This window comes from Sus scrofa, chromosome 14 (assembly GCF_054392235.1).
Source record: "Sus scrofa isolate SSC_HxYL_T2T_F1_AM1 chromosome 14, Sscrofa_HxYL_maternal_Yorkshire_Landrace_v2.0, whole genome shotgun sequence".
Taxonomy (NCBI): domain Eukaryota; kingdom Metazoa; phylum Chordata; class Mammalia; order Artiodactyla; family Suidae; genus Sus; species Sus scrofa.
Window position 1 is genome coordinate 110,437,534 of NC_139396.1, and position 24,099 is coordinate 110,461,632.

General features: G+C 38.4%; 1 non-coding gene across 24 annotated transcripts in view; it reads right to left on the reverse strand.

The window, feature by feature from the left end:
* Positions 1-24,099, reverse strand: part of LOC102164631 (uncharacterized) — a 97,089-nt gene that overhangs the window by 65,935 nt on the left and 7,055 nt on the right. The gene's annotated exons all lie outside the window — the stretch shown is intronic.

A 24,099-nucleotide genomic window follows, 5' to 3' on the forward strand; every position in this document is an offset into this window, starting at 1 on the left:
AAAAAGAAGAAAGATCCCAAATTGACAACTTAACCCTCCACCTAAACGAATTAGAAAAAGAAGAACAAAAAAGTCCTAAAGTCAGCAGAAGGAAGGAAATTATAAAGATCAAAGAAGAAATCAATAAAATAGAGACTCAAAAAACAATAGAGAAAATTAATAAAACCAAGAGCTGGTTCTTTGAAAAGGTGAACAAAATTGACAAACCCCTGGCCAGACTCACTAAAAAGAGGAGAGAAAGAACCCAAATAACCAAAATTATAAATGAAAAAGGAGAAATCACAACGGATACAGCAGAAATACAAAAAACCGTAAGAGAATACTATGAACAACTATACGGCAACAAGTTTGACAATCTGGAAGAAATGGACAATTTTCTAGAATCTTACAGCCTGTCAAAACTGAATCAAGTAGAAACAGACCAACTGAACAGACCGATCACTAGAAATGAAATTGAAGAGGTCATAAAAACACTCCCTACAGGAGTTCCCGTCGTGGCGCAGTGGTTAACGAATCCGACTAGGAACCATGAGGTTGCGGGTTCGATCCCTGCCCTTGCTCAGTGGGTTAACGATCCGGCGTTGCCGTGAGCTGTAGTGTAGGTTGCAGACACGGTTCGGATCCCGCGTTGCTGTGGCCCTGGCGTAGGCCGGTGGCTACAGCTCCGATTCAACCCCTAGCCTGGGAACCTCCATATGCCGCGGGAGCGGCCCAAGAAATAACAACAACAACAACAAAAAAGACAAAAGACAAAAAAAAAAAACAAAAACAAAAAACACTCCCTACAAATAAAAGTCCAGGACCAGATGGCTTCACAGGTGAATTTTATCAAACATATAAAGAGGAATTGGTGCCCATCCTCCTTAAACTCTTTCAAAAGGCTGAAGAAGAAGGAATACTCCCAAAGACATTCTATGATGCCACCATCACCCTCATTCCAAAACCAGACAGAGATACCACCAAAAAAGAAAACCATCGGCCAATATCATTGATGAATATAGATGCAAAAATTCTCAACAAAATCTTAGCCAACCGAATCCAACAACATATCAAAAAAATTATACACCATGACCAGGTTGGGTTCATCCCAGGTTCACAAGGATGGTTCAAGATACGCAAATCAATCAGCATCATACACCACATTAACAAAAAAAAAAAAGTCAAAAATCATATGATCATCTCAATAGATGCAGAAAAAGCATTTGACAAAGTCCAACATCCATTCATGATCAAGACCCTCGCCAAAGTGGGTATAGAGGGAACATTCCTGAACATAATCAAAGCCATTTATGATAAACCCACAGCAAATATAATACTCAATGGGGAAAAACTGAAAGCCTTCTCACTCAAATCTGGAACAAGACAGGGATGCCCACTCTCACCACTGCTCTTCAACATAGTTTTGGAAGTCCTAGCCACAGCAATTAGACAAACAAAAGAAATAAAAGGCATCCATATAGGAAGAGAAGAGATAAAACTGTCACTGTATGCAGATGACATGATACTATACCTAGAAAACCCTAAGGACTCAACCCCAAAACTACTTGAACTGATTCATAAATTCAGCAAAGTGGCAGGATATAAGATTAACATTCAGAAGTCAGTTGCATTTCTGTATACCAGCAATGTAACATTAGAAAAGGAATACAAAAATACAATACCTTTTAAAATTGCACCTCACAAAATCAAATACCTCGGAATACACCTGACCAAAGAGGTAAAGGACCTATATGCTGAGAACTATAAAACTTTAATCAAAGAAATCAAAGAAGATGTAAAGAAACGGAAAGATATTCCATGTTCCTGGATTGGGAAAATCAATATTGTGAAAATGGCCATACTACCCAAAGCAATCTACAGATTCAATGCAATCCCTATCAAATTACCCACGACATTTTTCACAGAACTAGAACAAACAATCCAAACATTTATATGGAACCACAAAAGACCCAGAATCGCCAAGGCAATCCTGAGAAACAAAAACCAAGCAGGAGGCATAACTCTCCCAGACTTCAAGAGATACTACAAAGCCACTGTCATCAAAACAGTGTGGTATTGGTACCAAAACAGACAGACAGACCAATGGAACAGAATAGAGAACCCAGAAATAAACCCTGACACCTATGGTCAATTAATCTTTGACAAGGGAGGCAAGAACATAAAATGGGAAAAAGAAAGTCTATTCAGCAAGCATTGCTGGGAAACTTGACAGCTGCATGCAAAGCAATGAAACTAGAACACACCCTCACACCATGCACAAAAATCAACTCCAAATGGCTGAAAGACTTAAATATACGACAGGACACCATCAAACTCCTAGAAGAGAACATAGGCAAAACACTCTCTGACATCAACATCAGGAATATTTTCTCAGGTCAGTCTCCCAAAGCAATAGAAATTAGAGCAAAAATAAACCCATGGGACCTAATCAAACTGAAAAGCTTTTGCACAGCAAAGGAAACCCAAAAGAAAACAAAAAGACAACTTACAGAATGGGAGAAAACAGTTTCAAATGATGCAACTGACAAGGGCTTAATCTCTAGAATATATAAGCAACTTATACAACTCAAGAGCAAAAAAACCAATCAATCAATGGAAAAATGGGCAAAAGCCCTGAATAGACATTTCTCCAAGGAAGATATACAGATGGCCAACAAACACATGAAAAAATGCTCAACATCGCTGATTATAAGAGAAATGCAAATCAAAACTACCATGAGATACCACCTCACACCAGTCAGAATGGCCATCATTCTGACTGGTGGGGCTGTGGAGAAAAGGGAACCCTCCTGCACTGCTGGTGGGAATGTAAACTGGTACAGCCACTACGGAGAACAGTTTGGAGATACCTTAGAAATCTATACATAGAACTTCCATATGACCCTGCAATCCCACTCTTGGGCATCTATCCGGACACAACTCGACTTAAAAGAGACACATGCACCCGCATGTTCATTGCAGCACTATTCACAATAGCCAGAACATGGAAATAACCCAAATGTCCATTGACAGATGATTGGATTTGGAAGATGTGGTATATACACACAATGGAATACTACTCAGCCATAAAAAGAATGACATAATGCCATTTGCAGCAACATGGATGGAACTAGAGAATCTCATCCTGAGTGAAATGAGCCAGAAAGACAAAGACAAATACCATATGATTATCACTTATAACTGGAATCTAATATCCAGCACAAATGAACATCTCCTCAGAAAAGAAAATCATGGACTTGGAAAAGAGACTTGTGGCTGCCTGATGGGAGGGGGAGGGAGTGGGAGGGATCGGGAGCTTGGGCTTATCAGACACAACTTAGAATAGATTTACAAGGAGATCCTGCTGAATAGCATTGAGAACTTTGTCTAGATACTCATGTTGCAACAGAAGAAAGGGTGGGGGAAAAAATGTAATTGTAATGTATACATGTAAGGATAACCTGACCCCCTTGCTGTACAGTGGGAAAATAAGAAAAATTATATATATAAAAAAAAAAGAAGACAGAGGCAAAAAAATAAAAACATTGTTCTTCCCTCTCTCCCTGCCATGAAGCTGTCTTATGACAGCTCTGATAGAGCTGACAGAGGAACGCATCTTAGTGAAAAGTAAACAAATCAACTGCCTTGCAGAAAAGCTGAAACAGAGGCGGGATTCTTGGTGGGAATCAATAAAGAAGCCTGGACATACGGGTGAGAGAGAGACAGCTCAGAACCATCTACAAGCCAGAAGGCATTCTTGAGTCCTTAGCTCATAGCAGAGTTTAGGTATATCATTTTCAAATGTCTGAGCTCGACAGATGGTCTTGTCAGTGCCCTCATTTTACAAAGAAAGAAGTTAATGGAAGAGAAGGGAAGTGATTCCTGTGAGTTCATCCAGCGCAGGGCTGAGACTAAAAGTCTACTTTTCCTGTCTACCTAATTTCACCATTGCCACCAAACCACAAGCTTTAATAATTACAAACATATAAATATGTACACATTATATATAAATATATATAGTGCTTAGTATATACCAGAAATTACACAGAACATTTTACACATATAAATGCACTTAATTCCTCAATTCATCATCATGCTCATTTTACAGATGAGGAAACCAAGGGAACAGAAAAGTGAAATAAATGCCCCAAGGCCACATGGCTAATGATAGGTAGTCTTTGAACTAAAAGAAGTTAAACTTCATAGCTTGTCCTAACAGATCATCTCTTATGAACCCAGGCCATTTGTGTTTATGATCTTTAATTCTGTACAATAACCCTGAAATGACAATATTATGATTACCATTCACAGGTATCAGTCACAGGCTTAGAGAGGTTAAGTAACTTGACTAGACAAGTGACAAAGATGGATTTGAGTCCAGGGGTCTGCTGTCACAGATGATGTTTTCTGTTATGCCTCCTAAGGGAAGCAGGAATGCAGAATCGAGGTCTCAGACTGCTCTATGTAAAAAGCACCATTCTTTGAAACTATAAACTACTGAGATCCTCTTAGGCTCAATGAACCCACCTGCAACGCAGAGAAGCTGCTCATCATCCCTGCCTAAGATATAAAGATAGCAGAATGTGCATTATTCCCCCGGGGTCCTCAGCTCTGTATGGGAACTGCATGGATAGGTGTGTATTGAGAGGTTGGGCCACCCCATCCTACTCTCACTTAACATTTGCACTGAACCCATTAGAAGAAAGGTGCTCTACCAACTTATTGTTCACTAGCCTTTTTGTAATGGTCAGCTTTATATGCCAACTAAAGCCCCCAGTTATTTAATCAAACACTAATCTAGTTGTTGCAACCAGTGAAAGTGTTTTATAGACACAATTTCAGTTCTTAATCAGTTGACTTTATTTTTTTGTCTTTTGAGGGCTGCACCCACGGCATATGGAGGTTCCCTGGCTAGGGATTTAACTGGAGCTGTTGCTGCCGGCCTATGCCAGAGCCATAGCAATGCCAGATCTGAGCCATGTCTGTGACCTACACCACAACTCAGGGCAACACTAGATCCTTAACCCACTGAGCGAGGCCAGGGATTGAACCCACAACCTCATGGCTCCTAGTTGGATTCATTTACGCTGAGCCACAACAGCAACTCCAATCAGTTGACTTTAAAGTAAGGATTTTGTGGATCCATATGATAGAGGATTGTTTTTTCTATTTCTGTAAAAAATGCCATTGGGATTTTCATGGAGATAGCACCTAATTTTTAGGGCAGTATGGATATTTTTAACAAAATTGAGTCTTACAATCATGAACATGGAATGCCTTTTCATTTACTTTTACTTTCTTTCATCAGTGTTTTGTAGTTTTCTGTGTTCAGTTTTTCATCTCCTTGGTTAAGTTTATTCCTGAATCTTTTATTCTTTCTTTCTTTCTTTTTTCTTTTCTTTTTTTTTTTTTTTTTTTTTTTGGCTACCCTCACATCATGTGGAAGTTCCCAGGCCAGGGAATGAACCCAAGCCACAGCAGTGAAAATGTCAGATCCTTAACCACTAGGCCACCAGGAAACTCTCTTTTCTTATGCTATTATAAATGGGATGTCCTCCTTCCTTTGATATATAAGTGATTCACTGAGTAAGTTTAAGGTGTACAACATACTGATGTAACACATTTATATACTGCAGTATGTTTACTAAGGTAGCATTAACTAACACCTCCATCAGGTCATAAAACTACCATTTTTCTCTTATGGTGAGAACATTTAAGATCTAGATTGTTGACTCTAATAACAATGCTGTGCATAGATCTCGAGAACTTATCTTCCAACTAAGTTTATACCTTCTGACCAACATCTCCTCAATCCCCCTACCCCTAATCCCTGGAAACTACCATTCCACTCTCTGTTTCTTTCTTTTCTTTTTTTTCTTTTTTTAAGATTCCACATACAAGCAAGATCATATAGTATTGTGGTTCTGATTTAACTCCCTTAACATAATGCCCTCAAGGCCCATTCATATTTTAGCAAATGGCAGGATGTCCTCCTTGCTCAGGGCTGACCAACATTTCACTGTATAGATGAACCACATCTTTATCCACTCGGGATTGTTTTCTTAATTTGGGGGGAATTGTACTTTTACATGTTGATCTTGTATCCTACAACTTTACTGAATTCATGTATTAGTTCTAACAGTTTTTTGGTGGGGTCTAGAAGGTTTTCTATGAATAGTGTCATGTGCTCTCGAAACAAATAATTTTACTTCTTCCTTTCTTACTTGGATTTTTTTTTATTTCTTTTTCCTCTAACTGCTCTGGCTAGAACTTTAGATACCATGTTGAAAAGAAGTGGCAAGAGTGGGCATTCTTGTCTTATTCCTAATTTTAGAAAAAAGCTTTAACATTTTCATCATTAGCTGTGGGCTTGTCATACACAGCCTTTATTATGTTGAGGTGATTCCTAGTTTGTTGAACATTTTTCTCATGAAAAGGTGTTGATTTCTGTCAACAGAGAATTGCTAAAGCAATCCTGAGAAGAAGAACAAAGCTGAAGATATCACTTCCTGACTTCAAAAGGTATTACAGGAGTTCCCGCTGTGGCATAGCAGATTAATGATCTGGCTTGTCTCTGTGGTGGCGCCGGTTTGACCCCAGCCTGGCACAGTAGGTTAAGGATAAGGCTGCAGCTGTAGCTCTGATTCGATCCCTGGCCCAGGATTTTCCATATGCTGCAAGTGCGGCCGAAAAAGAAATATATATATGCTACAAAGCCACAGGAGTTAAAACATGGCACTCATATAAAAACACATCTATAGGCCAAAAGAACAGATAGATAGTCCAGAAATAACTGTGCATATATAGTCAACTGATCTTTAACAAAGGTGTTGAGAATACACACTGGGGAAAAAGTAGTCCCTCAACAAATGACGTCGAGAAAATTAAATATCCACATAAAAAAAACTGAAATTGGATTCCCTACCTTATACCATACACAAAAATCAGCTGCAAATGGTTTGAAGACTTAAACTTAAGACCTTAAACTGTAAAACACCTATAAAAAAAACTCAGGGGGAAATATTCTTGACATTGGAGTTGGCAATGATTTCCTGCATATGATACCAAAAGGAAAAACAGACAAGTGGGACTATTTCAAAACTCCTACAGGAGCTATAAAAAAAGCTCCTGCGTGGCAAAGGAAACCATCAACAAAATGAAAAAGCACCTTACAGAATGGGAGAAAATATTTGCAAACTGTTTATCTGATAAGCTTATAATTTCCAAAACATAAAAGTCTTCCTACAACTCAATGGAAAACCCCAAATAACCTGATTAGGAAATCATCAAAGGACTGGAACAGACATTTTTCCAAAGATGATATACGAATGGTCAACCCATATATGAAAAGATGCTCAACATCATTATTAGGAAATGCAAATCAAAACTACAATGAGGTATCACTTCATATTTATTAGGATGACAATTATTAAAAAAAACACATAAAGGATAAAACTGTTGGCAAAGATATGGAGAAACTGGAGAAGCCCTTATACACTGTTGGTGGGAATATAACACAGTGCAGCAGTTGTGGAAAACAGTACAGTGGTTCCTCAAAAAATTAAAAACAGAACTACCATATGACCCAGCAATCTCAGTCTTGGGTATACACCCAAAGAACTGAAATCAAGATTTCAGAGAGAGATGTTCACTCCCATGCTAACTTCAGCAGCATTATTCACAACAGCCAAGATTTGAAAACAATCCAAGTGTCCACAGACAGATGTATGACTAAAGAAAATGTGTTGCATACATACAATAGAATATTATTTAGCATTAAAAAGAAGAAAACCCTTGCCATTTGTGACATGGATGGACATGTCACAACAGGACAACTACTGCCCGATTTATGTGGCATCCGTAACAGTCAAAAAAAAAAAGAGGCAGAGAATATAATGGAGGTTGCCAAGTGCTGAAAGGTAGGGGCACTGGAGGACTGTTGTTCAATGGGTATAAGGTTTCAGTCATGTAAGATTTAGTTCCAGAGAACTGCTGTACAACACTGTGCCTATAGTCTACAATACGGTGTTGTGCACTTGGGTAGATCTCATATCAGGTATTTTCAACTGCAAAACAAGTCAAAAGGACACAAGGAAACTTTGGGGAGTGTAGGATCTGTTACTTTGATTGTGGTGACGGTTTTACAGATGTTTGCACAGGTCCAAACTCATCAAATTATAGCCATTAAATATGTACAACTGTTTATTATCAATTAAATAAAGTTGTTAAAAAATCTCAAGGTAGGGCAGGATCAAGGAGGAGGAGGAGTTCACCTTCTCCCACCAACACTTCAAAAAAGCCCCATCTATATGTGGTACAATTCGTACAGAACATCTACTGAATGCTGGCAGAAGACCTCAGAGTACCAAAAAGAGCAAGAAACCCTCTTCATAACTGGGCAGAACAAAAGGGGGAAAAAAAAAGAGAAAGAGAGAAGAGAAAAAAAGGAATCAGGATGGGACTAGCATGCCTGAGAGAGAGCTCTTAAAGAGGAAAGGTATCTGCACCCTGGGAGGCCACCTGACTAATAGGAAGATCAGCTAGGAGAGAGGAAGAGCCTCAAAGCCTTGGAGAAAAGCTCAGCAGCTGATCTGAGGAGAGCAAAGCAGACAGAGAGCTGCTTAGATGATCAGAATCACTGCCCAGAGCACCACAGCCTGGGACACTCAGGTGGTGGCTGGACATTGAGACTTGGGCTATGGAGGTTAGATGCAGGGAAAGGACTGGGGCTGGCTGTGTGCAAACAGCCTGAGGGGGCTGGAGAGCAGTGCACCACAGCTGAGGGAATGTGGAGGGGAGGGTTGGGCCCACCAGAGAAACAAGGCACCATTATTGGAAGGGCAAGAGGGGGAAAAGCAGGAACTTCTTTCTCTGGGCATGGGCAGGATCTCAGGTGGCATGGCACAACTTGCATGAGCTATAGGGGTGGCTGCAAACCGCTGTAGCCATCTTGGACTTCAGGGGTGGGCAAAGCCCACACTACTAAGGGTCCCATGAAGAGGCACTGCCTGGGGCCACAATCACCTCTGGGACTGCCACTGCAGAGAGCCCTGCAACCAAGTGCTGCCCATGGCCCTCACCTCTGGGAATGCACATGTATTGCTGCTGCCACCAAGGGGATCGGGGTGCCGCCCCAACCTCCCTAAGGGTCACTACCATGGATGAGGGCCCTACAACCAAGAGTAGACTACTACCCCCACCTCCCCATGGGTTGACACCACTGCCAAGGGCCCAGTGACCAGGTGCTGCCTGCAGGCCCTGCCTACACCTCCCTGGAAGCATGTGCAGGCCAAACACTTGCACACTCGCTACCAAGGGGATAACGTCCAGCACACACTGAGGAAAAAGACAGAAACCATCGAAGCCAAAAGAAGCCTTCATGCCAAAAATCAGTAACATTCACAAGCTATCCGGGAATGCTCCTGCATATAAATAGCCCTCTAAGACAATAGTAGACAATTATTTTCCTTAAATTCACAGAGTAAGAGAAATATAAGCAAGATGAAAAAGCAGAGGAACCATTCTGAGTTCAAAGTATAAGAGAATTCCCCTGAAGGAGCAAACAATGAAACAGGCCTCTTCAGTCTGGATTTCAAAAGGAGGTAATGAAAATACTGAAGAAATTCACAAAGGCCATGGACAGAAATGCAGATTACTGTACAAAGAAACTAGAAACTATGAGGAGGAGCCAAGATAAATTAGAAAATTGATTTGCTGGAGTTCCCGTCGTGGCGCAGTGGTTAACGAATCCGACTAGGAACCATGAGGTTGCGGGTTCGATCCCTGCCCTTGCTCAGTGGGTCAAGGTTCTGGCGTTGCCGTGAGCTGTGGTGTAGGTCGCAGATGCGGCTCGGATCCTGCGTTGCTGTGGCTCTGGCATAGGCTGGCAGCTACAGCTCCAATTCGACCCCTAGCCTGGAAACCTCCATATGCCGCGGGAGCGGCCCAAGAAATGGCAAAAAGACAAAAAAAAAAAAAAAAAAAGAAAAAGAAAAGAAAATTGATTTGCTGAGATGAAAGCTGAGCTAAAGACAATGAGTATCAGAGTGAATAATGCAGAGGAAGGAACAAGTGACTTGGAAGATAGAATAATGGAATCACCCAAATGGGGCAGCAGGCAGAAAGCCAAATGGAAAAAAAAAAAAAAATGAAAGTAATTTAAGAGATCTATGGGATAACAGAAAAGTGTACCAAATTATGTGTAATAGGGATTCCAGAAGAAAAGGGATTGAAAGTATATTTGAAGAAATTACAGCTGAAAACTTTCCAAATTTAAAGAAAGAAACAGATATCCAGATACAGGAAGCACAGAGGGCCCCACATAAGTGGAAACCAAGCAGACCTACACCAAAACCTATTATAATAAAAATGGCAAAAGTTAAAGATAAGGAGAGGATTCAAAAGGCAGCAATAGAAAAACAAAGAGTTAATTATTAAGGAACCCCCATAAAGCTATCAGAATTTCCTTACAGAAACACTTTAGGCCAGAAGAGAGTGGCAAGATATATTCAAAGTTCTAAGAAGGAAAAACTTGCAACCTAGAATATTCTACCCAGTGAGATTATCATTTGAAATAGAAGGCAAAATAAAGAATTTCTCAGACAAACAAAAAACTAAAAGAATATAGCACTACTAAGCCTATCCTAAAAGAAATACTGAAAGGTCTTCTCTAAATAGGAGAGAAGTTAAGAAGATATAGAATAGAAGAAATCACAATTGGAAAGCAATTACTTAAATAAACCAGTATACAGATCAAAAAGAAAAAAACTCTATTTTTAAAAGTATGACAAACACAAGGAACAGCAAAAGGATAAACCTGAAGATGCAACAAAAATATATCAATATCATAAAATGTGGGAAAGGAGAGTAAGAAAATCCAGATTCCCTTTTTTAGAATGTTTGAGCCTATATGACTCAAAAGATATTGGTCAAAACAAGCAGATATAGGAAGGGATTAACGTATCTGAAAAACAGGGCAACCACAAATCAAAAACAGTATTTTTTTTTTTTTTTAAAAAAGAGGCCACAAGGAGTTCCCGTCATGGCACAGTGGTTAACGAATCTGACTAGGAACCATGAGGTTGCGGGTTCAATCCCTGCCCTTGCTCAGTGGGTTGAGGATCCAGCGTTTTCGTGAGCTGTGGTGTAGGTTGCAGACACAGCTCGGATCCCGAGTTGCTGTGGCTGGTGGCTGCAACTCCAATTGGACCCCTAGCCTGGGAACCTCCATATGCCAAGGGAGCAGCCCTAGAAAAGCCCCCCCCCAAAAAAAAAGAGGCCACAAGCATAAAATAAAATCAACCAAAAAAAAAAAAAAAAGAAAAAAGGAACAAAGGAGAAACACAGAATCAACTAGAAAACAAAGTTTGACATGGCAATAAACACATATTTATCAATAATTACCTTAAATGTAAATGGACAGAATACTTCAATCTAAAGACATAAGAGTGGCAAACTGGATTAAAAAAAAAAAAAAAAGAGCCTACAACATGCTGCCTACAAGAGACCCACTTTAGGGCAAAGGACATATAAATTCAAAGTGAGGGGATGGAGAAAGATATTTCATGCAAATGGAAATGACAGGAAAGCGGCAGTCACAATACTCAGACAAAACAGATTTTAAAACAAAGGCCATAAAGAAAGACAGAGTCACTTTGCTGTACAGCAGAAACTGACACATTGTAAATCAACTATACTTTAATAAAAAAATAAAAAAGAAAGATTAAAGAAAAGATGATAGAAGATGATAAAAGGATCAATTCAAGAAGAGGACATTACACTCGTCAACATGTATGCTCCAAATACATAAAATACTAACAGACATAAGGGAGAAATCAATGGGGATACAATAACTATAGGAGGCTTTAACATCCCACTCACATCAATGTACAGATCTTCCAGAGAGAAAATCAGTAAGTCAACAGAGATCCTAAACGACACAACAGAACAGTTAAGACTTAACTGATATTTTCAAGACATCACATCCAAAAAACCCAGAATAGCATTCTTTTCAAGTGCCCATGGAACATTCTCTAAGACTAACCACATACTGGGGCATAATATTAACCTCAACAAATTTAACGGTGTAGGAGTTCCCACTGTGGCTCACTGGAAACAAACCCCACTAGTATTTATGAGGATGTGGCTTCGATCCGTGGTCTCACTCAGTGGGTTAAGGATCTGGTGTTGCCACGAGCTGCAGTGTAGGCTGCAGACATGGCTCAGATCCTGCATTGTTGAGATGTAAACTAGCAGCTGCAACTCTAATTTGACCCCTAGCCTCGGAACTTCCATGTGCCACAGGTGTCACCCTAAAAAAAAAACAAAAAACAAAAAACAAAAAACAATGGTATAGAAATTATTTCAACCATTTTCTCTGAGCACAATGGTATGAAACTAGAAATCAACAACAGTAAAAGAAATGAGAAAAAACTGACTACATGGAGACTAAACAACATGCTACTAAAAAACAATGGGTCAATAAGGAAATTTAAATACCTGAGACAAATGATAATGAAAACACAACCATACAAAAATCAATGGGATGCCACAAAAGCAATTCCTATAGGGAAGTTCATAGCAATACAGGCCTTCCTAAAAAAAAAAAAAAAAAAAAAGAAAAATCTCAAAACAAAAACCTAACCTACCACCTGAAAGAATTAGAAAAAGAACAAACAAAACCTAAAGTCAGCAGAAGGAAGGAAACCATAAAGATCAGAAAGGAAATAAAAAATATAAATTAAAAAAATATCAATAAAACTGAGAGCTGGTTCTTTGAAAGGGTAAACAAAATTGAGAAAACCCTGGCTAGGCTCACCAAGAAGCAGAGCAAGAACCTAAATAAACAAAATAAGAAATTAAAAAGGAGAAATATTAACTGATACTGCAAAAATACAAAAAAAAAGAGAAAATACTATGAATAAATACATGCCAACAAATTTGACAACCTAGAAGAAATGGATTAAGTTCTAAAAACATATGGCTCACCAAAAATTGAACCAAGAATAATCTGAACAGACTGAACACTAGAAATGAAATTGAATATATTATTTAAAAACTCCATATAAATGAAAGTCCAGGCCCAGATGGCCTCACAGGTGAATTCTACCAAACAGACAAAGAATTTATACAGATCCTTCTCAAAATACCAAAAGACTGAAGAGGATGGAACACTCTCAAAGCTATTCTATAAAAAAAAGATGAAAATAATACCAAAAAGAGAAAATTACAGGCCATTATCTTTGACGAATATGCATGCAAAAATTCTCAACAAAATTTTAGCCAACTGAATCCAACACATAAAAAAGACCCTAAACCATGACAAAGTGAGATTCATCCCAAGTTCACAAGGATGGTTCAACAGATGCAAATCAGTGTAATTCCACATTAACAAAAGAAAAGTCAAAAACCACATGATCATCTCAATATATGCAGAAAAAGCATTTGACAAAACCCAACATCCATTCATGATAAAAACTCTTACCAAATTGGGTACAGTGGGAACATATCTCTTCATAATAAAAGCCACTTAGACAAACCCACAACCAATATAATACTCAATGGAGAAAAGCTGAAAGCCTTCCCATTAAAATCTGGAACAAGACAAGGGTGCCCACTCTCACCACTTTTATTCAACGTAGTATTGGAAGTCTTGCCACAGCAATTGGACAAACAAAATAAATAAAAGGTATCCAAATTGGAAGAGAAGAGGTAAAATTGTCACTGTATGCAGATGACATGATACTTTATATAAAAAAACCCTAAGGACTCCACACAAAAACTACTCCAACTGATCAATAAATTCAGCAAAGTAGCAGGATACAAGACTAACATTCAGAAGTTGGTCCCATTTCTGTAGACTAACAATGAAATATTAGAAAAAATACACAAAAAATTAAAATCATACCAAAAAAGTTAAACACCTAGGAATAAACCTGACTGAGAAGGTGACTTATACCTTGAGAATTATAAAACATTAATCAAGGAAATTAAAGAGGATTCAAAGAAATGGAAAGATATCCCATGTTCTTGGATTGGAAGAATTAATATGGTTAAAATGGCCATACTACCTAAAGCAATCTACAGATTTAATGCAATCCCTATCAAATTACCCACGATATTTTTCACAGAACCAGAATAATCCAAAAACTTATATGGAAAATATAAAAGACTGAGAATTGCAAAAGCAATTGAGGAAAAAAACCAAAGCAGGAGGTACAATGCTCCCAGACTTCAGACAATATTACAAAGCTACAGCAATCAAGACAGTATGATACTGATACAAAAACAGACATACAGACCAATGGAACAGAATAGAGAGCCCAGAAATAAACTCAGACATTTATGGTCAATTAATCTTAGACAAAGGAGGCAAGAATATAAAATAGGAAAAGGACAGTCTCTTCAACAAGTGGTGCTTGGAAACTAGAACACATCCTCACACAATGTATAAAAATAAACTCAAAATGGCTTAAAGACTTAAACATAAGACACGATATCATAAAAATCCTGGAAGAAAACACAGGCAAAACATTCTCTGACATAAACTGTAGCAATGTTTTCTTAGGTCAGTCTCCCAAGGCAACAGAAATAAAAGCAAAAACAATCAAATGGGACCTAATCAAACCAAAAGCTTTTGCACAACAAAGGAAACCATTAAAAAAAAAAAGACAACCTATACAATGGGAAAAAATAAGGATTCAACTAAGGGCTTAATCTCCAAAATACACGAACAACTCACACAACTCAACAAAAACCCAAACAACCCAATTGAAAAATGGGCAGAGAACCTAAATAGACATTTCTCCAAAGAAGATACAAGGACAGCCAGTAAGCACATGAAAAGATGCTCAATATCACTAATTACCAGAGAAATGCAAATCAAAACTACAATAAGGTACCACCTCACACTGGTCAGAATGACCATTATCAAAAAGTTCACAAATAACAAATGACAGAGAGGGTGTGGAGAAAAGGGAACCCTCCTACACTGTTAGTGGGAATGGAAATTGGTACAACCACTGTGGAGAACAGTATGGAGGTTCCTCAAAAAACTAAATATATAGATAACTACTATATGACCCAGCAACCCCACTTCTGGGCATATATCCAGACAAAACTATAACTGAAAAGGACACATGCATCCCAATGTTCACTGCAGTACTATTTACAATAGCCAAAACATGGAAGCAACCTAAAAGTCCATTGGCAGATGAATGGATTAAGAAAATGTAGAGCATATATACAATGGAATACTACTCAGCCATAAAAAAGAACAAAATAGTTCCATTTGCAGCAACATGGATATAACTAGAGATTCTCATACTAAGTGAAGTAAGTCAGAAAGAGAAAGATAAATACCATATGTCACTATATGTGGAATCTGAAATATGGCACAAATGAACCCATCTAGAAAAGAGAAATGGTTGCTGAAGGGGAGGGAGTTGGATGGACTGGGAGTAATGGGGTTAGCAGATGCAAACTTTTGCATCTAGCATGAATAAGCAATGAGGTCCTGCTATACAGCACAGGGAACTATATCAAATCTCCTGGAACAGGCCATGCTGGAAAAGAATATAAAAAAGAATGTATATAACTGAGTCAATTTGCTGTATAGCAGATTGGTACAATATTGTATTTTACTTTTAAAATTTTTCTTATTTCTTTGTCTTTTTAGGGCTGCACCCTCAGCATATGGAGGTTCCCAGGCTAGGGGTCAAATCAGAGCTATAGCTGCTGGCCTACACCACAGCCACAGCAAGTTGCATCTGTGATCTACACCACAGCTCATGGCAATGCTGGATCTTTAACCCACTGAGCCAAGCCAAAGATCGAACCTGTGTCTTCATGGATACTAGTTGGGTTTGTTACCGCTGAGCCAGGACGGGAACTCCTGGCACAATATTTTAAATCAACTATATGTTAATTTTCATTATTTATTTATTTATTCTGCATTTCAGGGCCGCCTCCATGGCATATGGAGGTTCCCAGGTCAGGGGTCGAATCAGAGCTATAGCCACTGGCCTACACCACAGCCATAGGATCTCGGGATCCAAGTCACATCTGAGACCTACACTATATAGTTCACAGCAACAATGGATCCTTAACTGAGCAAGGACAGGGATTGAACTTGCATTCTCATGGATACTAGTCAGATTTGCTTTCCCTGGGAACGCCAACTACAATTTCTAAAAAAAGTGAGTTTTCAGTGACAATTGGTCTTCTCATAATGATAGGCCAACTTTTTTTTTTTTTTTGGCTTTTTAGTGCCACACTTGCAGCATATGGAAGTTCCCAGGCTAGGGGTCAAATCGGAGCTGTAGCTGCCAACCTACACCACAGCCACAGCAACACAGGATCCGAGCCATGTCCGTGACCTACACTACAGCTCATGGCAACATGGTATCCTTAACCCACTGAGGGAGGCCAGGGATGGAACCTGCATTCTCATGGATACTAGTCAGATTTGTTTCCGCTGAGCCACAATGGGAACTCCCTGATAGGCCAACATTTATTGAACACTTACTTTGTCCAAGGCATTGTTCTAAGCTCTTATCATGCCCTGACATTTAATCTTCAAGGCAACCCCATCAGTGGTACTATTATTATCATCTCCATTTTAGAGATGAGGAAACTGAGAGGTTAATGATCTCCTGCTATAATGGAATAGTTGGGGTGTTTAAAGTATGACTGACTTTGACATCAGACTTACCAGGATCTGAATGTGATCCACTTCTTGGAGGGCCCAGGCAAGCTACCCAAACTGATTATAAAACTACATAATGTAGCTGGGAGGGGATTAAGATGGCAGAGTAGTAGGATGTGAAGCTCGCATTCTCCCACAAACACATCAAAAATATATCTACATGTGGAATGATGTGCACAGAAAATGAACTAAATGCTGGCAACCTCAGGATTCTGACAAAGCAAGAAAAATTCCACATCACCAGGTAGGACAAAAGAAAAAGAAAGAAAGAAAAAGGATGTGATATGGGGCCTGTGTCCCTAGGAGGGAGGTGGGAAAAAAGAAAATTTCTACACCCAGGGAAGTCTCTAACTGGCAAGAAGCTCAGCCAGGATACAGGAGGAACTTCAGAGTCTCAGAAGAAAACACAGCAATTGGTTTGTGGCAATTAAAATGGGAACAGTCTTGTACAAGTAGTTAGTGTTACCACCCTACAGTCCGCAGCCCAAGATGACTGTGTTGGTGTGGGCAGGGCCTGAGCACTGAAACTGTGGCTCTGGAGATCAGACTCAGAGAAAGAACTTGGGCTGGTTGCATGGGATGAAACTGGGGTTGGCGGTGTGGAAACAGCCTGAGGAACTAGAGGTCTAGGGTGACCACATTTGAGGGTGTAAGCTGAGGAAACCCTGACTGGCTTAGAGGGGTGCAGGAGAGAGAGAGTGTGGTTCCACCACTACAGCCTTATTCCCTGCATGCTCTCAGGGAATAAGAGGACCTATACCAGCACCACCAGCAGTAGCACAAGCAGCTGCTGCCTAGCAATGACAGGAGTTGCAGTAGCAGCCACAGGCTCCTCCACCCTAGGAGTGGTCTTGCAAACCACTGTCACCTCTGTCACAGACTCCATCCCTAGCAGGCACCTGGTTCCAGAAGAGGCAGTAAGCCACTGCTGCTCCCATCACGTGCTCTGGGTGCATGAGAGGAGCCACTACCACCAAGAACTCTAGCACAGGGCACCAGCCACCACATCTACACACCTGCTGTCAAGGGGACCAAAAACATAGGAATTTAGAAGATTATGAGAGGACAAATAAATGTTTCAGACAAAGGAACAAAATAACAAAAAAAACTGAATGAAGAAGAGACAGGCAATCTACCTGGAAATGCATTCAGAGTGATGACAGTAAAGATGATCCAAGAGCTCAGAAAAAGAATGGAGGCACAGACCAAGAAGTTACAAGAAACATTTAACAAAGAGCTAGAATATTTAAAGAACGAGCAAACAAACAAAAAAAGAACAAGTAAACAAAGATGAATAACTCAATATCTGAAATGAAAAATACACTGGGGCAATCAATATTAGGATAACAGAGGCAGAAAAACAAATAAGTGAGGTAGAAGACAGTGGTGGAAATCACTGCCATGGAAAAGAATAAAGAAAAAAGAATGCAAAAAATTTCAGTCTATGAGACCTCTGGGACAACATATATGTACCAACATACACACCATAGGGGTCCCAGAAGGAGAAGAGAGAGAAAGAGCCAGAGAAAATAAGTGGAGAGATAATAGCCAAAAACAAATTCCCTAATGTGGGAAAAGAAACACTCGAGTTGAAGATGCACAGAAAATCCCATACAGGATAAACGCAAGAAGGAACATGGTGAGGCACATACTAATCAAACTGACAAAAGTTAAATACAAAGAAAAAATATTAAAAGCAACAAGGGAAAAGCAACAAATAACAGAAGGGAACCCTCATACAGATATCAGCTAATTTTTCAGCAGAAGCTCTGCAAACCAAAAGGGAGTGATAAGATATATTTAGGGTGATGAATGGGAAGGACTTACAACCAAAAATGCTCTACCCAGTAAGACTCTCATTCAGATGTGATGGAGAAATTAAAAGCTAAAAGAATTCAGCACTACCAAACCAGCTTTACAACAAATGCTAAAAGAGTTTCTATAGAAAAGAGAAGGCCACAATTAGAAACAAGAAAATTATGAATGGGAAAGATCACCAGTAACAGCAAACATACAGTAAAGGTAGAAAATCATCTATACACAAATGATATCAAAACTAGCAACTGTAAAAAGAGGAGAGTATAAATACAAGATATTGAAAATGCATTTGTAATTAAGAGACCAGCAACTTAAAATATTTATAATATAAAATGCTATATCAAAACTTTGTTCTTATCTCAAATGAAAAAAGTACAGGACACACATTATAAAAAAGGAGAAGCAATCCAAATACAACCCTAATGATAATCATCAAATCACAAGAGAATGAAAGAAGAAGGGAAGGAAAAAGTCCAACATTAACAAATCCAAAACAATTTAAAAAAATGGAGTAAGTATATATATATCAATAATTACTTTGAATGTAAATGGATTAAATGTGCCAACCTAAAGGCATAAACTGGCTGAATGGATATAAAAACAAAGCCCATATATATGCTATCTATAAGAAACCCACTTCAGATCTAGGGACACATACAGGCTAAAAGATACTCCAGGCAAATGGAAATCACCCCACTTACATCAATGGACAGATCATCCAAACAGAAAATCATTAAAGAAACACAGGCCTTTAATGACACATTAGACTAAACAGACTTAATTGATACTTACAGAATACTCTATCCCAAAGCAGCAGAATACACATTCTTCTCAGTGCACATGCAACATTTTCCAGGATGAATTACATTCTGGGCCTCAAATCAAGCCTCAGTAAATTTAAGAAAAGTGAAATCATATCAAGCATTTTTTCCCAACCATAATGCTATGAGATTAGAAATCAACAATTAAAAAAAAAAACTGCAAAAAAAACATGAACATGTGGAAGCTAAACAATATGCTACTAAACAACCAATGGATGACTGAAGAAATGAAAAAACCTGAGAAAATTGAAAAATACCTAGAGACAAATGACAATGAAGATACAATCCAAAACCTATGAAACACAGCAAAAGCAATTTTAAGACAATACAATCTCACCTCAGGAAACAAGAAAAGTCCCAACTAAACAACCTAACCTTATAGCTAAAGCAACTACAGAAAGAACAAACGAAACCCAAAGTTAGTAGAAGGAAAAGAATCATAAAGATCAGAACAGGAAAAAATGATAGAAATGAAGAAAACAGCCAATGATCAATGAAACTAAAAGCTGGTTCTTTGAAAAGATAAAATTGATAAACTTTTAACTTTCAAGTTTATTGACTTGAGGCCGTGAAAAAAAATGGAATGGCCTCAAGTCAATAAACTTAGAAATGAAAAAGGAGATATAACTGACACCACAGCAATACAAAGGATTATAAGAGACTACTACAAGTGACTATATGCCAATAAAATGGAAAACCTAGAAGTAATTCTTAGAAAGGTACAAACTTCTAAGACAACCAGGAGGAAACAGAAAATATAAATAGACCAATCACAAATACTGAAACTGCATTTAAAAAATTTCCATCAGGGAGTTCCCACTGTGGCACAGCAGAAACAAATCCGACTAGGAACCATGAGGTTGCAGGTTCAATCCCTGACCTCACTCAGTGGGTTAAGGATCGGTGTTGCCATGAGTTGTGGTGTAGGTCACAGACGTGGCTCAGATCCTACATTGCTGTGGCTGTGGTGTAGACTGGCAGCTGTAGCTCCGATTTGAACCCTAGCCTGGGAACTTCCACATGCCGCGGGTGTGGCCTTAAAAAGCCAAAAATAAAAATAAAAACTCCCATCAAACAGAAGCCCAGTACCAGACGGCTTCACAGGCAAATCCTAACAAACATTTAGAGAAGAGTTAACACCTATCCTTCTGAAACTCTTCCAAAAAAAAAAAAAAAAAATGCAGAGGAAGGAACACACCCAAACTCATTCTATGAGGCCACACCTCACACCAAAAACAGACAGAGGCACCACAAAAAAAACCCGCAGGCTAATACCATTGATGAACATTGAGGCAAAATCCTCAACAACGTATGAGAAATCAAATCAAAAAATATATTAAAAGGATCATAAACCATGATCAAGTGGAATTTATCCCAGGGATGCAAGAATTTTTCAATATATACAAATCAATGTTATACACCACAAATTGAAGAATAAAAACCACATGGGCATCTGAATAGACACTGAAAAAGCTTTTTGACAAAATTCAACACAATTTGTGATTAAAAACTCTCCAGAAAGTAAGCATAGCAGGAACCTACCTCAACATAATAAAGGCCATACATGATAAACCTAAAGCTAACATCGTTCTCAATGGTGAAAAGCTGAAAGCATTTTTGCTAAGATCAGGAACAAGACAAGATGTCCATCTCACCACTTTTATGCAACATAGTTTTGGAAGCCCTAGCTACGGTAATCAGAGAAGAAAAATAAAAGGAATCCAAATTGGAAAAGAACTGTCACTATTTGCAGATGACATGATACTATACAAAGAAAATCCTGAAGGTGCTTCCAGAAAACTACTATAGCTCATCAATGAATCTGGTAAAGTTGCAGGATACAAATTCATACAGAAAAAAACAAAAATAAATCAATGGTACCTAATCAAACTTACAAGCTTTTGCACAGCAAAGGAAACCATAAAAACAACAACAACAAAAACAAAAAACCAAAGACAACCTACGGAATGGGAGAAAATACTTTCAAATGATGCAACTGATAAAGGCTTAATCTCTAAAATACACAAACAACTTACACAACTCCACAGCAAAAAACAAAACAAAACAAAAAACATTGAAAAATGGGCAGAAGACCTGAATAGATGTTTCACCAAGGAAGATATACGTATGGCCAACAGGCACATGAAAAAATGCTTGACATCACTAATTATTAGAGAAATGCAAATCAAAACCACAATGAGATACCACCTTGCACTGGTCAGAATGGCCATCATTAACAAGTCAGCAAATAATAAATGCTGGAGAGGCTGTGGAGAAAAGGGTACCCTCCTTCATGGTTAATGGGAATGTAAATTGGTACAACCACTATAGAAAACAGCATGGGGGCATCTCAGAACACTAAATGTAGAACTACCATATGACCCAACAATCCCACTCCTGGGCATACATCTGGACAAAGTTTTCACTGAAAAAGACACCTGCACCCTTATGTTCATTGCAGCACTATTCACAATAGCTAAAACATGGAAACAACCTAAATGTCCATCAACAGCTGAATGGATTAAGATGTGGTATACATACACTATGGAATACTACTCAGCCATAAAAAGAACAAACTAATGCCATTTGCAGCAGCATGGATGGAACTAGAGACACTCATACGAAATAAGTCAGAAAGAGAAAGACAAATACCATATGATATCACTTATATCTGGAATCTAATATAGGCACAAATGAATCTGTCTACAGAAAAGAAACAAACTCATGGACATGGAGAACAGACTTGTGGTTTGCCAAGGGGGTGGTCGAGTGAGTGGGATGGACTGGCAGTTTGGGGTTAGTAGATGCAAACTATTGCATTTGGAGTGGATAAGCAATGATATATTGCTGTATAGCACAGAGAAATATACCTAGTCAATTGTGATGGAACATGATGGGGGATAATGTGAGAAAAAGAATGTGTATAAATATGTATGAATGGACACTTTGCTGTACAGAAGTTGACAGAACATTGTAAATCAACTATAATAAATTAATACACAGAAATCTCCTGCATTCCTATACACTAGGAATGAAAGATCAGAAAAAGAAATTAATAATCTCATTTACCATCAAATTAAAGGGAATAAAATACATAAGAATAAACCTACCTAAAAAAAAAAAACAAAAGATTTGTACTCTGAAAACTCTAAGACACTGATGAAGGAAATCAAAGATGATATAAACAAATGAAAAGATATACCATGTTCTTGGACTGGAAGAATCATTATCTTCAAAATGACTCTTCTATCCAAGGCAATCCACAGATTCAGTGCAATCCCTATTAAATTACCAATGGCATTTTTCACAGAACTAGAAAAAAAATTTAAGATTTGTATGGAAACACAAAAGACCCTGAATAGCCAAAGAAAACTTGAGAAAGAAAAACTGAACTGGAAAAATCAGGCTCCCTGACTTCAGACTATACTACAAAGCTACAGTTGTCAAAATAGTATGGTGCCTGCACAAAAACAGAAATATAGATGAGTGGAACAGCACAGAGAGCCTGAAAATAAATCCATGCACATATGGTCAATTAATCCACAACAAAGGAGGCAAGAAAATACAATGGAGAAAAAGACCATTGTAGATCAAGTTTCTTCAGTAAGTGCTGATGGGACAATTGGACAGCTACATGTAAAACAATGAAATTAGAATACTCTCAAACACTATACACAAATATAACCTCAAAATGGATTAAAGTCCTAAACCTAAGGCTGGATATATAAAATCTTAGAGAAAAACACTCTTTACATAAATTGCAGCAATATCTTTTTGGATATCCACCTCCTAGAGAATGAAACTAACAAAAATAAACCAATGGGATTTAATTAAACCTATAAAAGCTTTTGCACAGCAAAGGAAACCATAAACAAAATGAAAAGACAACCCACAGAATATGAGAAATATCTCTGCAAATGAAGAGACTGACATGAGACTAACCTATATACACACATACATACATACATATATATACATATGTATACATATCGCCAATTAAAAAATGGTCAGAAGATCTAAACAGACATTTCTCCAAAGACAACAGATGGCCAAAAAGTACATGAAAAGATCATTAATTATTAGAGAAATGCCAAAAACTACCATGCAGTATTAATGGCAGGCATCTCATACACCTAAAAGAAAAGTTGTAATCCTTCCGCCTCTTTTAGAAATGAACAGTTTAAAACTGAATAGTTTGGAGACCTTCCTTATGTTTTTCCCTCCCTTGACTGTACCCTAAACACAATCACTTGTGAGTTAAAGATTATGCACCCTGAGCAGCCTGTGAGTTAAAGATTATGCTAAGTACCTGATGTTTTTCAGGAACTTTCCTAGTTTGTTCTAATTTCTGATGAATACACCTTTTCCCCAAGTATTGTTATTCCAGAAAAAATCAAGATGCCATAACCCAGAAGACCACCACCAAGATCATGATGAGATCTGATGCCGGCTTCAATGACTAAAATTCCCTGAGAGAAAGAAGAATGGATGTTTGCCCTAACCCCTGATTCTTATCTGAAACCCTGTTTTTCTCCCTTTAGATTATAAAACTCCCAGCAATTCTTCCCCAAGGGTGGACAAGTCTTTGAGGCATTAGACTGCTGTGGCCTCCTCTGCCTGGCAAAGCAATAAAAACTATTTTTTTCTCCTTCATCCAAAACTCTGCCTTTACATTTCTGCTCAGCACCTGTGGACAGGGCCAAATTTTGGCAGCAGTATTACCTCACATCAGTTGGAATGGCTAGCATCAAAAAATCTACAAACAACAAAGGCTGG